Raw genomic sequence first — 14629 nt, 5'->3', positions numbered from 1 at the left:
GGCTAATGTGAATAAAAGGGACTAATGATCTAGAAAAGTCATTGAATTATGTGACATTTCTTGCATTCAGCTAAAGCTTGTCATTTCAACCTTGTTTATACCTAACTATGAAGTAAGACCTTCACATGTAGTTCTGAGTCAAGGAGCCAGTGCTGGATGAAACCAGAGCACTGCTTGGAAAATATGATAGAGACCAGATGTTTGCTTACCAGGCCATTTCCTGTTTCCTGCTGGGTTTACAGCTAGACTTAACTTCCCACCCTTCTTGAAGTTTGGTTTATCCATAATGGAATCATAACCAGTGGCATGTGGGTCCAAGTAACATATGCCCAACTGCAGGTCTGACTCTTAAAGCACTCCCACGTGTGACCCTGCATTCTGTCTTTCCTGGTTTATAGCCAAAGGAAAATACTCTAGGATCCAGAGAAGGCAGAGAGCCATGAGATGGAAGGAACCTAAAAACGGCTGTCAGGAAAGCCAACCAAGCAGGAATAGTCACACTGGACAGAAGTAAACGTGTGACAGAAGTGAACTATGATGTTAAGACCCTGAACTCCTGGATTTGTTGGTTACAGCAGTGAACCTACCCTGACACGTGAAACAATCATGGGCTAACATCAGTGGGATCAGGATATGTTTAATCAAGATTTTCTTCAGAGAATGGAAAAACATAGCACCCTTTAGCGTTAATACACACTAATTATGTAGAAGAGGTAATCAGATAATAAATCTGATTGAGAGAATTGAGGATGCTGAGGGACTTCCCTGGTGGCACAGCAGTTAAGAATCCACCTGCCAATGCAGGGGACACGGGTTCAAGTCCTGGTCTGGGAAGATCCCACATGCTGCAGAGCAACTAAGCTCGTGCACCACAATTAATGAGCCTGTGCTCTAGGGCCCACGAGCCACAACTACTGAGCCCACATGCCACAACTACTGAAGCCCGCATGCCTAAAGCTCGTTCTCCACAGCAAGAGAAGCCACCGCAATGAGAAGCTTGTGCACTGCAATGAAGAGTAGACCCCAGTCGCTGCAACTAGAGAAAGCCCATTCACAGCAACGAAGACCCAAAACAGCCAAAAATTAAAATTAAAAAAAAACAACAACTGGACTTCCCTGGTGGCGCAGTGGTTGAGAGTCCGCCTGCCGATGCAGGGGATGCGGGTTCGTGCCCCGGTCCGGGAAGATGCCACGTGCCGCGGAGCGGCTGGGCCCGTGGGCCATGGCCGCTGAGCCTGCGCGTCCGGAGTCTGTGCTCCGCAACGGGAGAGGCCGCGACGGTGAGAGGCCCGCGTACCGCAAAAAAAAAAAAAAAAAAAACAACTAAATAAATTTATTTAAAAAAAAAAAAGAATTGAGGCTCCTGAGAAGTAGAAAGATAATGTTACTATCCACACAAGAAGTCAGTTTTGTAGAGGTACAAATTGGGTACCACAAGCTACCCTGAGCCTGCATACAAATTTTGTTTGGCCCTCACTGTATGAAAAATGGAATCAATTTTGTGATTTTATATAAAACTTAGATTTTTTTCCCCCGTCTCTTGAAAAATTGTAAGAATTGGCCACTTAGGGCCTGCACATCTGCATGCAATAATCAACTGAAGCTGGAGGGTGTGCACTGCTGACTTCTGCAGTCTCCACCACTATACCTGCCCACCTCACAGATTTGCACACTTGTTACCCTGTACTAAATGTTTACCTTGCTTTTGTGGTTGCTGATGCAGCTTCTTAGTCTGGCTTTTGAGACCTTCCATCATCTGAATTCTAAGTCACATATCCCATCCTTTCACAGGTCGATGTATTACTCTTCTTGGCTTTTGCTTGTTCTACTTTTTCCTTTTACCTGAAATGTGATTTACCCCCTCCCTATGTCCAGATTCTTTAATACCCAGCTCAAGTGTCACTTTCATGACTCCTCTCTTATTCCAGCCTTCCTTCCCCCTCTAAAACCCCTTTGTTTTACATTAGTACCTCCCAGGGTACTTATTATTTTTAGTATTATAAATATTTATATACATGCCCTATCTCTTGCTGACATGAACAATCCTTGAGAGCCAGGTGTGTGTGTGTGTGTGTATGTGTTTATGTGTGTATGTGTGTGAGTGAGAGACAGAGAGAGAAAGATTGCTTTTCTGAGTCTCCTAAAGGGCCTGTTAAAGTCTTATATTCACTGACACAATTTCTCTTATAGTTATTCCTTACTTTTCGGAAGTTCGCTTTACGCCCCTTGGCTTTTACAAAAGACCTGTATTAGTACCTGTTTTCTATAACCAAAAGAAATCTGAAGAGGATTTTTGATTTTACAAAACAGAAAATGAAATAGGGTTCAGTTTGTGTTTTGCGGGGAGCCATTATAAAGGCAGCGGGCACCCTGAACAGGAGACTGGCGCTACCAAGCTCCTTCCCCAGGAGCTACAGTCAGCATCTCCGCCTCAAGCCGCCATAGCTTTGAACTGTGTCTATAAGCCTCTGTGCTTTAGCTGCTTTTATACCATTTTGGCTTACGAAATGTTTCATAGGACACCCTGCTTTCAGATAATGGAGGAAACCTATAGATATCAAACCAGAATCTGAAACACCCCCCCCCCCCCTCAAAAAGGTATGTTTTGGGCTTCCCTGGTGGCGCAGTGATTGAGAGTCCGCCTGCTGATGCAGGGGACACGGCTTCGTGCCCCGGTCCGGGAGGATCCCACATGCCGCGGAGCGGCTGGGCCCGTGAGCCATGGCCACTGAGCCTGCGCGTCCGGAGCCTGTGCTCCGCAACGGGAGAGGCCACAGTAGTGAGAGGCCCGCATACCGCAAAAAAAAAAAAAAAGGTATGTTTTTTGGCGATTCCCTGGTGGTCCAGTGGTTAGGACTCGGGGCTTTCACTGCCGTGGGCGTGGGTTCAAACCCTGGTCGGGGAACTAAGATCCCACAACCCGCATGGTGTGGCTAAAAAAAAAAAAAAAATCAAAAAGGTATATTTTCCTTAACACTCCCGGATTGGAATGTTTTTGAAGTACTTTAAGAAATTCATTTAAAAAAAAAAAGAAAGAAAGAAAGAAATTCATTAGACCAGCAAGCAGTCTGCTCATTTCTAGAGGATCACCAGTATAGCTTATTTTTGATCAAGATATACTATCTCTTGTCTTGAGTTCAGAAATTAGGGACTTCCCTGGTGGTCCAACAGGGAACTAGATCCCATGTGCTTGCTGCAACTAAGAGCCCACATGCCACAACGAAGATCCCACGTGCCTCAACTAAGACCCAGGGCAGCCTAAATAAACAAACAGACAAACAAATAAATAAGAAATAGCATAAAAATCTTGTATTTCTTAAGCATGACAGGCTCCCAAAACTTCAGGTGACACTGCTGCACTTCTGTCTGCAGCTGGGTCCCCAGAAATCGTATCAGTGCCTGACACTCAGTAAAATATCAATAAATGTTTGCTAAATGAAACTGGATGACAAAAAACTAAATTCAATATGGCACCTAATTGGCTGCAGTTGTTCCTGTGATAGTAAAGTGACCAAGTTTAAAACTGAGCACTTAGTGGTGGTACCATAAAGATATATTTATTTTCTTGAGAAAGAAGAAACAAGAAAAGAACACAAGTGAGTTGGGACCAGAAGTTAAGCTATCACATTTCCAGGTCAGCCTTAATTCAATATCTTTTATGTGAGTGACACTGAGCTTTTATGTTGAAGCCATTCATCTGGGTGGCAAACCCATCACCAGCTCTTACCAGCAAGGTGAGAGAACCCGAGGGCTTTGTTGATGTGGTTGTACGAAGAACAGCCTCCTAAAAATATACATATATGGTTCGCTTCTACCCAAAGGTGTACACTCTTTTGTGTTTTTAACTGTGTCACATGGACACTGTATGACTCTTCTACGTGATTATTACAGGGGTTGGCTTTTTGTTAGAATGCAACTTCCCTTTCTGATTATTTTTTTTCTAACTTACGGAGTAGAAAGTAGTGATGTGCTTATTCCTCTCTGTCTCTTCAGCCTTCCTTTGCCCTCTGCTCCAAAAATGAGTTGAATTGCTTTTTAGATACCATGTGAGATCTGTACAAATGCAAGTGATGTGAAAACAAAGGTATGAAGGCACATTGGTAAACAGAAATGGAAAAACACCTTTCAAAGAAGCTTACTATAGCAGAAGGTGGTATTTGCCATGGGAATGGGAACCACCAATAAATTACAATTCACAATAGACCTAGCTAAGATATTACTTATAAGGGACAAGAAAGGTAGTTTCTTTTAAAAATTTAGAACAGATGAGCAGGTAAGGAAGGACAGGCAGCATAAAAGAGAATAAGTTATTTTGTGTTGGTAAATGTAAAGGTTCTCCATGTATTGATTCTCTCATCTCATGCTCCTGTTAATAGATGAAAAATAGTAGCATAAGAATTTAGAATGAGCAAAAATTGTCAAGGAGGCCTGAGAGCCAAGTTGGATTATTTTTTATGAGTGCTATGATGTAAAAAATGTTGGCAAACTGTCATAAACTACCCAGTAAAAACTAGCCTTACAAAGTTGACCTTAGAGAGAGGACTTAGAAAAGTCCTCATTATTTATATGATAGTCCAGAAACCCCCAATACACTGAGCTCTCTGTCTCTAATACAAGTGCTGTACCCTTGGTTTGAAAATCCTACCTTTTCCTTTCCTGCCTTGAGGGTACCCTGCTCACTGTTGACCTGGCAATTCTTGGCCACCACCTGGGCCTCAGTTCAGGTGTCAGCTCCTGTGAAACTTCCCCCATTGCCTCTTCCCCAGCATTAATGGATGACATCAGATGCTACAGGAGCAGAGAACATTGTGGCTCAGAGATACATGATAATATGTTGACAACAGGGTGCCTCTCCCTCAAGATTGCGAGTGTCTTCAGGGCAGAAGCTGTGAGCTTCATATTGCTATCAAGATATCTACTTAATGTTTGTTACATAAATAAATACTTTTGAACTTCAGGTGGAAGTTAAAGTTAAAACCTTGGTCATGGGGTTTCCACTGAATGCATGAGGATTGGATTGGTTCCATTGTCCTTTTTTATTCCAAAAAAGCATTTGAGGGGATCCATCTTTTTCTCAGATCACAACTAGTACAGGAAAGGGTTAATTCAGCAGGTCTGGGTTGCTCAGACCCGGCACATTCTAAATAAAAACCTGCCTCCAGCTGGCTGGCTCTAGGGAGGTAACCTCTGAGCCCTTGGAATGTTCTGCCTGATAAGAGTGTTTTTTATGCCTGAGGGATGGGCCATGCTACTGCAGTGTGACAGTTTATCCTGACAATGTGATTGATGGTAAACACCTATTTTTTTTTTTTTAACTCTGGGCTGGGGCTGAAGTCTGAGTACCTGAGATCAGTCACATGGGCTCTACCCACCTTCAGGACTGATCCGCGGTAGAACTCCTGGATACCAAGGCCCGGTGAGCATCCCTAGTTGGCAGCACTTAGCATGTTTTGTGCACATGGCTGCTGGGAGAATTAAGCAGATTCCCATGTGACACTGTAACCGTGCAACTCAGATTGGGTCTTGAACCCATGGTTCTCTAACTGAGAGCACACACCTGGTAACAGGACTTAATGAAGCTCAAGTTCTTGATGTCTCATCACGGAAAGAATTCAGTGAGAGGGATATTAACTAGAGTTATCGTGATAATCATTGTGCAATACATACAAATATTGAATCAATATGTTGTATCCAAAACTAATATAATGTTATATATCAATTATACCTAAATAAAATATTACACTACATATTGAAGAAAAAGAATTCAGTGAGAGACAAAGTGATAGGTAAGAAGTGGATTTATTTAGAGAGAAACACACTCCGCAGACAGAGTGTGGGCCATCTCAGAAGGTGAGAGTGGCACCAGGGTATGGGGTAGTCAGCTTTTATAGGGGTGGGTCATTTCATAGGCTAATGAGTGGGAGGAGTATTCCAGCTATTTTGGGGAAGGGGTGGGGATTTCCAGGAATTGGGCCACTGCCCACTTTTTTTTTTTTTTTACATCTTTATTGGAGTATAATTGCTTTAAAATGGTGTGTTAGTTTCTGCTTTATAACAAAGTGAATCAGTTATACACATACATATGTTCCCATGTCTCTTCCCTCTTGCATCTCCCTCCCTCCCACCCTCCCTATCCCGCCCCTCTAGGTGGTTACAAAGCACCGAGCTGATCTCCGTGTGCTATGGGGCTGCTTCCCACTAGCTATCTACCTTACATTTGGTAGTGTATATATGTCCATGCCTCTCTCTCACTTTGTCACAGCATACCCTTCCCCCTCCCCATATCCTCAAGTCCATTCTCTAGTAGGTCTGTGTCTTTATTCCTGTCTAACCCCTAGGTTCTTCATGACATTTTTTTTTCTTAAATTCCATATATATGTGTTAGAATATGGTATTTGTCTTTCTATTTCTGACTTACTTCACTCTGTATGACAGACTCTAGGTCTATCCACCTCATTACAAATAGCTCAATTTCATTTCTTTTTATGGCTGAGTAATATTCCATTGTATATATGTGCCACATCTTCTTTATCCATTCATCCGATGATGGACACTTAGGTTGTTTCCATCTCCGGGCTATTGTAAATAGAGCTGCAATGAACATTTTGGTACATGACTCTTTTTGAATTATGGTTTTCTCAGGGTATATGCCCAATAGTGGGATTGCGGGGTCATATGGTAGTTCTATTTGTAATATTTTAATGAACCTCCATACTGTTCTCCACAGTGGCTGTATCAATTTACATTCCCACCAACAGTGCAAGAGGGTTCCCTTTTCTCCACACCCTCTCCAGCATTTATTGTTTCCAGACTTTTTGATGATGGCCATTCTGAATAGTGTGAGATGATATCTCATTGTAGTTTTGATTTGCATTTCTCTAATGATTAATGATGTTGAGCATTCTTTCATGTGTTTGTTAGCAGTCTGTATATCTTCTTTGGAGAAATGTCTATTCACATCTTCTGCCCATTTTTGGATTGGGTTGTTTGTTTTTTTGTTATTGAGCTGCATGAGCTGCTTATAAATTTTGGAGATTAATCCTTTGTCAGTTGCTTCATTTGCAAATATTTTCTCCCATTCTGAGGGTTGTCTTTTGGTCTTGTTTATGGTTTCCTTTGCTGTGCAAAAGCTTTGAAGTTTCATTAGGTCCCATTTGTTTCTTTTTGCTTTTATTTCCATTTCTCTTGGAGGTGGGTCAGAAAGGATCTTGCTGTGATTTATGTCATAGAGTGTTCTGCCTATGTTTTCCTCTAAGAGTTTGATAGTTTCTGGCCTTACATTTAGGTCTTTAATCCATTTTGAGCTTATTTTTGTGTATGGTGTTAGGGAGTGATGTAATCTCATACTTATACATGTACCTGTCCAGTTTTCCCAGCACCAATTATTGAAGAGGCTGTCTTTTCTCCACTGTACATTCCTGCATCCTTAATCAAAGATAAGGCGACCATATGTGCATGGGTTTATCTCTGGGCTTTCTATCCTGTTCCATTGATCTTTCTGTTTTTGTGCCAGTACCATACTGTCTTGATTACTGTAGCTTTGTAGTATAGTCTGAAGTCAGGGAGCCTGATTCCTCCAGCTCCATTTTTCGTTCTCAAGATTGCTTTGGCTATTCGGGGTCTTTTGTGTTTCCATACAAATTGTGAAAATTTTTGTTCTAGTTCTGTGAAAAATGTCATTGGTAGCTTGATAGGGATTGCCTTGAATCTGAAGATTGCTTTGGGTAGTAGAGTCATTTTCACAATGTTGATTCTTCCAATCCAAGAACATGGTATATCTCTCCATCTATTTGTATCATCTTTAATTTCTTTTATCAGTGTCTTATCATTTTCTGCATACAGGTCTTTTGTCTCCTTAGGTAGGTTTATTCCTAGATATTTTATTCTTTTTGTTGCAATGGTAAATGGGAGTGTTTTCTTGATTTCACTTTCAGATTTTTCATCCTTAGTGTATAGGAATGCCAGCGATTTCTGTGCATTAATTTTGTATCCTGCTACTTTACCAAATTCATTGATTAGCTCTAGTAGTTTTCTGGTAGCATCTTTAGGATTCTCTATGTATAGTATCATGTCATCTGCAAACAGTGACAGCTTTACTTCTTCTTTTCCAATTTGGATTCCTTTTATTGCCTTTTCTTCTCTGATTGCTGTGGCTAAAACTTCCAAAACTATGTTGAATAAGAGTGGTGAGAGTGGGCAACCTTGTCTTGTTCCTGATCTTAGTGGAAATGCTTTCAGTTTTTCACCATTGAGGACGATGTTGGCTGTGGGTTTGTCATATATGGCCTTTATTATGTTGAAGAAAGTTCCCTCTATGCCTATGTTTTGCAGGGTTTTTATCATAAATGGATGTTGAATTTTGTCGAAAGCTTTCTCTGCATCTATTGAGATGATCATACGGTTTTTCTCCTTCAATTTGTTAATATGGTGTATCACATTGATTGATTTGCATATATTGAAGAAACCTTGCATTCTTGGAATAAACCCCACTTGATCATGGTGTATGATCTGTTTAATGTGCTATTGGATTCTGTTTGCTAGTATTTTGTTGAGGATTTTTGCATCTATGTTCATCAGTGATATTGGCCTGTAGTTTTCTTTCTTTGTGACATCCTTGTCTGGTTTTGGTATCAGGGTGATGGTGGCCTCATAGAATGAGTTTGAGAATGTTCCTCCCTGTGCTATATTTTGGAGGAGTTTGAGAAGTATAGGTGTTAGCTCTTCTCTAAATGTTTGATAGAATTCACCTGTGAAGTCATCTGGTCCTGGGCTTTTTTTATTGGAAGATTTTTAATCACAGTTTCAATTTCAGTGCTTGTGATTGGTCTGTTCATATTTTCTATTACTCCCAGATTCGGGCTTGGCAGGTTGTGCATTTATAAGAATTTGTCCATTTCTTCCAGGTTGTCCATTTTATTGGCATAGAGTTGCTTGTAGTAATCTCTCATGATCTTTTGTATTTCTGCAGTGTCATTTGTTATTTCTCCTTTTTCATTTCTAATTCTATTGATTTGAGTCTTCTCCCTTTTTCTCTTGATGAGTCTGGCTAATGGTTTATCAATTTTGTTTATCTTCTCAAAGAACCAGCTTTTAGTTTTATTGATTTGCTATCGTTTCCTTCATTTCTTTTTCATTTATTTCTGATCTGATTTTTATGACTTCGTTCCTTCTGCTAACTTTGGGGTTTTTTTGTTCTTCTTTCTCTAATTGCTTTAGGTGCAAGGTTAGGTTGTTTATTCGAGATGTCTCCTGTTTCTTAAGGTAGGATTGTATTGCTATAAACTTCCCTCTTAGAACTGCTCTTGCTGCATCCCATAGGTTTTGGGTTGTCGTGTCTCCATTGTCATTTGTTTCTAGGTATTTTTTAATTTCCTCTTTGATTTCTTCAGTGATCACTTCGTTATTAAGTAGTGTATTGTTTAGCCTCCATGTGTTTGTATTTTTTACGGATCTTTTCCTGTAATTGATATCTAGTCTCATAGTGTTGTGGCCGGAAAAGATACTTGATACAATTTCAATTTTCTTATATTTACCAGGGCTTGATTTGTGACCCAAGGTATGATCTATCCTGGAGAATGTTCCATGGGCACTTGAGAAAAATGTGTATTCTGTTGTTTTTGGATGGAATGTCCTATAAATATCAATTAAGTCCATCTTGTTTAATGTATCATTTAAAGCTTGTGTTTCCTTATTTATTTTCGTTTTGGATGATCTGTCCATTGGTGAAAGTGGGGTGTTAAAATCCCTTACTATGAATGTGTTACTGTCGATTTCCCCTTTTATGGCTGTTAGTATTTGCCTTATGTATTGAGGTGCTCCTATGTTGGCTCCATAAACATTTACAATTTTTATATCTTCTTCTTGGATTGATCCCTTGATCATTATGTAGTGTCCTTCTTTGTCTCTTCTAGTAGTCTTTATTTTAAAGTCTATTTTGTCTGATATGAGAATTGCTACTCCAGCTTTCTTTTGGTTTCCATTTGCATGGAATATCTTTTTCCATCCCCTTTCTTTCAGTCTGTATGTGTCTCTAGGTCTGAAGTGGGTCTCTTGTAGACAGGAAATATATGGGTCTTGTTTTTGTATCCATTCAGCCAATCTGTGTCTTTTGGTGGGAGAATTTAGTCCATTTACATTTAAGGTAATTATCAGTATGTATGTTCCTATTCCCATTTTCTTAATTGTTTTGGGTTCATTATTGTAGGTCTTTTCCTTCTCTGGTGTTTCTTGCCTAGAGAAGTTCCTTTAGCAGTTGTTGTAATGCTGGTTTGGTGGTGCTGAACTCGCTCAGCTTTTCCTTGTCTGTAAAGCTTTTAATTTCTCCATCAAATCTGAATGAGATCCTTGCTGGGTAGAGCAATCTTGGTTGCAGGTTTTTCCCCTTCATCACTTTAAATATGTCCTGTCACTCCCTTCTGGCTTGCAGAGTTTCTGCTGAAAGATCAGCTGTTAACCTTATGGGGATTCCCTTGTGTGTTATTTTTCCCTTGCTGCTTTTAGTATGTTTTCTTTGTATTTAATTTTTGACTGATTAATATGTGTCTTGGCATATTTCTCCTTGGATTTATCCTGTATGGGACTCTGTGCTTCCTGGACTTAACTCTTTCCTTTCCCATATTAGGGAAGTTTTCAACTATAATCTCTTCAAATATTTTCTCAGTCCCTTTCTTTTTCTCTTCTTCTTCTGGAACCCCTATAATTTGAATGTTGGTGCGTTTAATGTTGTCCCAGAGGTCTCTGAGACTGTCTTCAGTTCTTTTCATTCTTTTTTCTTTATTCTGCTCTGCAGTATTTATTTCCACTATTTTATCTTTCAGGTCACTTATCCGTTCTTCTGCCTCAGTTATTCTGCTATTGATCCCATCTAGAGTATTTTTCATTTTATTTATTGTGTTGTTCATCATTGTTGGTTTCATCTTTAGTTCTTCTAGGTCCATGTTAAATGTTTCTTGCATTTTGTCTATTCTATTTCCAAGATTTTGGATCAACTTTACTATCATTATTCTGAATTCTTTTTCAGGTAGACTGCCTATTTCCTCTTCATTTGTTAGGTCTGGTGGGTTGTTATCTTGCTCCTTCATCTGCTGTGTGTTTTTCTGTCTTCTCATTTTGCTTATCTTACTGTGTTTGGGGTCTCCTTTTTTCAGGCTGCAGGTCCGCAGTTCCCGTTGTTTTTGGTGTCTGTCCCCAGTGGCTAAGGTTGGTTCAGTGGGTTGTGTAGGCTTCCTGGTGGAGGGGACTAGTGCCTGTGTTCTGGTGGATGAGGCTGGATCTTGTCTTTCTGGTGGGCAGGTCCACTTCTGGTGGTGTGTTTTGGGGTGCCTGTTGACTTATTATGATTTTAGGCAGCCTCTCTGCTAATGGGTGGGGTTGTGTTCCTGTCTTGCTAGTTGTTTGGCATAGGATGTCCAGCACTATAGCTTGCTGGTCGTTTAGTGAAGCTGGGTGTTAGTGTTGAGATGGAGATCTCTGGGAGATTTTCACCATTTGATATTAAGTGGAGCTGGGAGGTCTCTTGTGGACCAGTGTCCTGACGTTGGCTCTCCCACCTCAGAGGCACAGCACTGACTCCTGACTGCAGCACCAAGAGCCTTTCATCCACACGGCTCAGAATAAAAGGGAGAAAAAGTAGAAAGAAAGATTTAGTAGAAGTAGAAAGTAAGAAAGAAAGGAGAGAGGGAGGGAGGGAGGGAGGAAGGAAGGAAGGAAGGAGGGAAGGAAGGAAAAAAAGAAAGAAAGAAGATAAAGTAAAATAAATTAAAGTAAGATAAGATATAATAAAGTTAATAAAATTAAAAAAATATTAAGAGAAAAAAATTAAAAACAAAAAAACGGATGGATAGACCCTTAGGACAAATGGTGGAAGCAACGCTATGCAGACAAAATCTCACACAGAAGCATACACATACACACTCACAAAAAGAGGAAAAGGGGAAAAAATCATAAATCCTGCTCTCAAAGCCCACCTCCTTAATTTGGGATGACTCGTTTTCTATTCATGTATTCCACAGATGCAGGTACATCAAGTTGATTGTGGAGCTTTAATCTGCTGCTCCTGAGGCTGCTGGGAGAGCTTTCCCTTTCTCTTCTTTGTTCTCACAGTTCCCGGGGCTCAGCTTTGGATTTGGCCCCGCCTCTGCGTGTAGGTTGCCGGAGGGCGTCTGTTCTTCGCTCAGACAGGACGGGGTTAAAGGAGCCGCTGATTCGGGGCCTCTGGCTCACTCAGGCCGGGGGGGAGGGAGGGGCTCGGAGTGCGGGGCGGGCCTGCGGCGGCAGAGGCCGGCGTGACGCTGCACCAGCCTGAGGCGCGCCGTGCGTTCTTCCGGGGGAGTTGTCCCTGGATCACGGGACCCTGGCAGTGGCGGGCTGCCCAGGCTCCCCGGAAGGGGGGTGTGGAGAGTGACCTGTGCTCGCACACAGGCTTCTTGGTGGCGGCAGCAGCAGCCTTAGCGTCTCATGCCCGTCTCTGGGGTCCGCGCTTTTAGCCGCGGCTCGCGCCCGTCTCTGGAGCTCCTTTAAGCAGCGCTCTTAATCCCCTCTCCTCGCGCACCGGGAAACAAAGAGGGAAGAAAAAGTCTCTTGCCTCGTAGGCCGTTCCAGACTTTTCCCCGGACTCCCTCCCGGCTAGCCGTGGCGCACTAACCCCCTGCAGGCTGTGTTCACGCCGCCAACCCCAGTCCTCTCCCAGCGCTCCGACCGAAGCCCGAGCCTCAGCTCCCAGCCCCGCCCGCCCCGGCGGGTGAGCAGACAAGCCTCTCGGCCTGGTGAGTGCTGGTTGGCCCTGATCCTCTGTGCGGGAATCTCACCGCTTTGCCCTCCGCACCCCTGTGGCTGTGCTCTCCTCCGCGGCCCCGAAGCTTCCCCCTCCGCCACCCGCAGTCTCCGCCCGCGAAAGGGCTTCTAGTGTGTGGAAACTTTTCCCCCTTCACGGCTCCATCCCACTGGTGCAGGTCCCGTCCCTATCCTTTTGTCTCTGTTTATTCTTTTTTCTTTTGCCCTACCCAGGTACGTGGGGAGTTTCTTGTCTTTTGGGAGGTCTGAGGTCTTCTGCCAGCGTTCAGTAGGTGTTCTGTAGGAGTTGTTCCACGTGTAGATGTATTTCTGGTGTATCTGTGGGGAGGAAGTTGATCTCAGCATCTTACTCTTCCGCCATCTTCCCGGAAGCCCCACTGCCCACTTTTTGACCTTTATGGCCAGCCTTGGAACTGTCATGGAGTGGGTGGGTGTGTCATTTATCTTCTTGATGTGTTACAATGAGCATATACTGAGGTTCAAGGTCTAGTGGAAATCGACTCGTCTGCCATCTTGGACCTGTTTTGTTCTAATCAGTTTATGTCGTGTCCTTGGGCCAAGTCATTCTTTTAAAAGTTGTGCCCTGCCCCTTTCCCTCCTGTTTCAACACCACCAAGAGGGGACACATGGAAGCTTGTGCCTGGTTTCTCTTGGACTTTGCCCCACATCCCTTTTCCCTTTGCTGATTCTATTTTCTATAATTTTACTGCCATAAACTGTAACTGTGCCTCATAGCTTCTGAGACTCGTGAGTCCTAGCGAATTATCGAGCCTGAGGTTGGTCTTGCGGACCCCCGACAACAACCTTAGTCAGATGCTATTACTTAGAAGTATGGTATTGAAAACAAATAATTATGGAGACCAATAAGGGGAAAGCCAGGGAAGGTGTTTTGGGGGCAGAGTGTAGTGGGTCCCGTGAGGAGTTTGGGTCTCTCCTCTTTACCGGGATTACATAGTTAGAGCCAGAGTTGAACTGGCTGGGGAAAGACTCTTAGCTCTATTTCTTCTGACATTGGATGCATCTCCATGTTGCCAAGGGAAAAAGATGAGGTGAAGAAAAGGTAATATGTAGAACTGACAATTTTGCAGACTTGGGGTTCTAACTCTGCCCGGGGAAGGTTGTCCATCAGCCTTGCTGGGACTGGTCCTTCTGAGGATCAGGAAAGGCAGACCTGCATGGGAGCAAGGGGAGAGGTGGGTCTGTCTCAGCTTCTAAGACCAGGGGAATCTCTTTACGTATTGCATTTTATGAACTCTTGAAATTAGTACCTAGAATCTCTGAATTGATTAGTAAGGTGGGCTTTGGACCTGAAACTTCAGGATTCAGGCACACACCAGCTGTGTGACTTCGAAAGTGCTTAGTCAGTGCTGGTGTTGGTTTCTCTTCTGGATCATCTTGAGGCAGGAGATAGATAGGCCCCAGGCTGAGCAGTGAAGTCTGTCCTCTGTAGACAGACACTCCAAGATAAAGACAATGGTGGGGTGGGGGGAAGGAGGAGCTGAGTCCTGCCCAGATAAGAGATAAACAGACCACATATTTCTCATTCTTGAGGTCAAGGAGAACTTCCTGACTATACTTGTGCAGAAAGGTTCCTCGGGGGGGCCAACAAGGGAGGGGGAACCACCCCATAATAGGTGGTGTCAACCTTCCCACAGGCCTCTCTCTGGGCTGGAATCCTTCTTGGCTAAGAGATGCACACGCACACGGGGAGGACCTTGAGATAAACCAAATGCGGACTCAGAGCCAGGCAAAGCAAGATAATTGGCCAGAGGAAACCCGGAAGAAATGCCCCATATAAGTGATACAAACGACTATGGAGGTGTGACTCTCTCTCTGA

Source organism: Stenella coeruleoalba, assembly GCF_951394435.1.
Source record: "Stenella coeruleoalba genome assembly, chromosome: 6".
NCBI lineage: Eukaryota > Metazoa > Chordata > Mammalia > Artiodactyla > Delphinidae > Stenella > Stenella coeruleoalba.
This window is presented reverse-complemented; position numbering follows the sequence as displayed.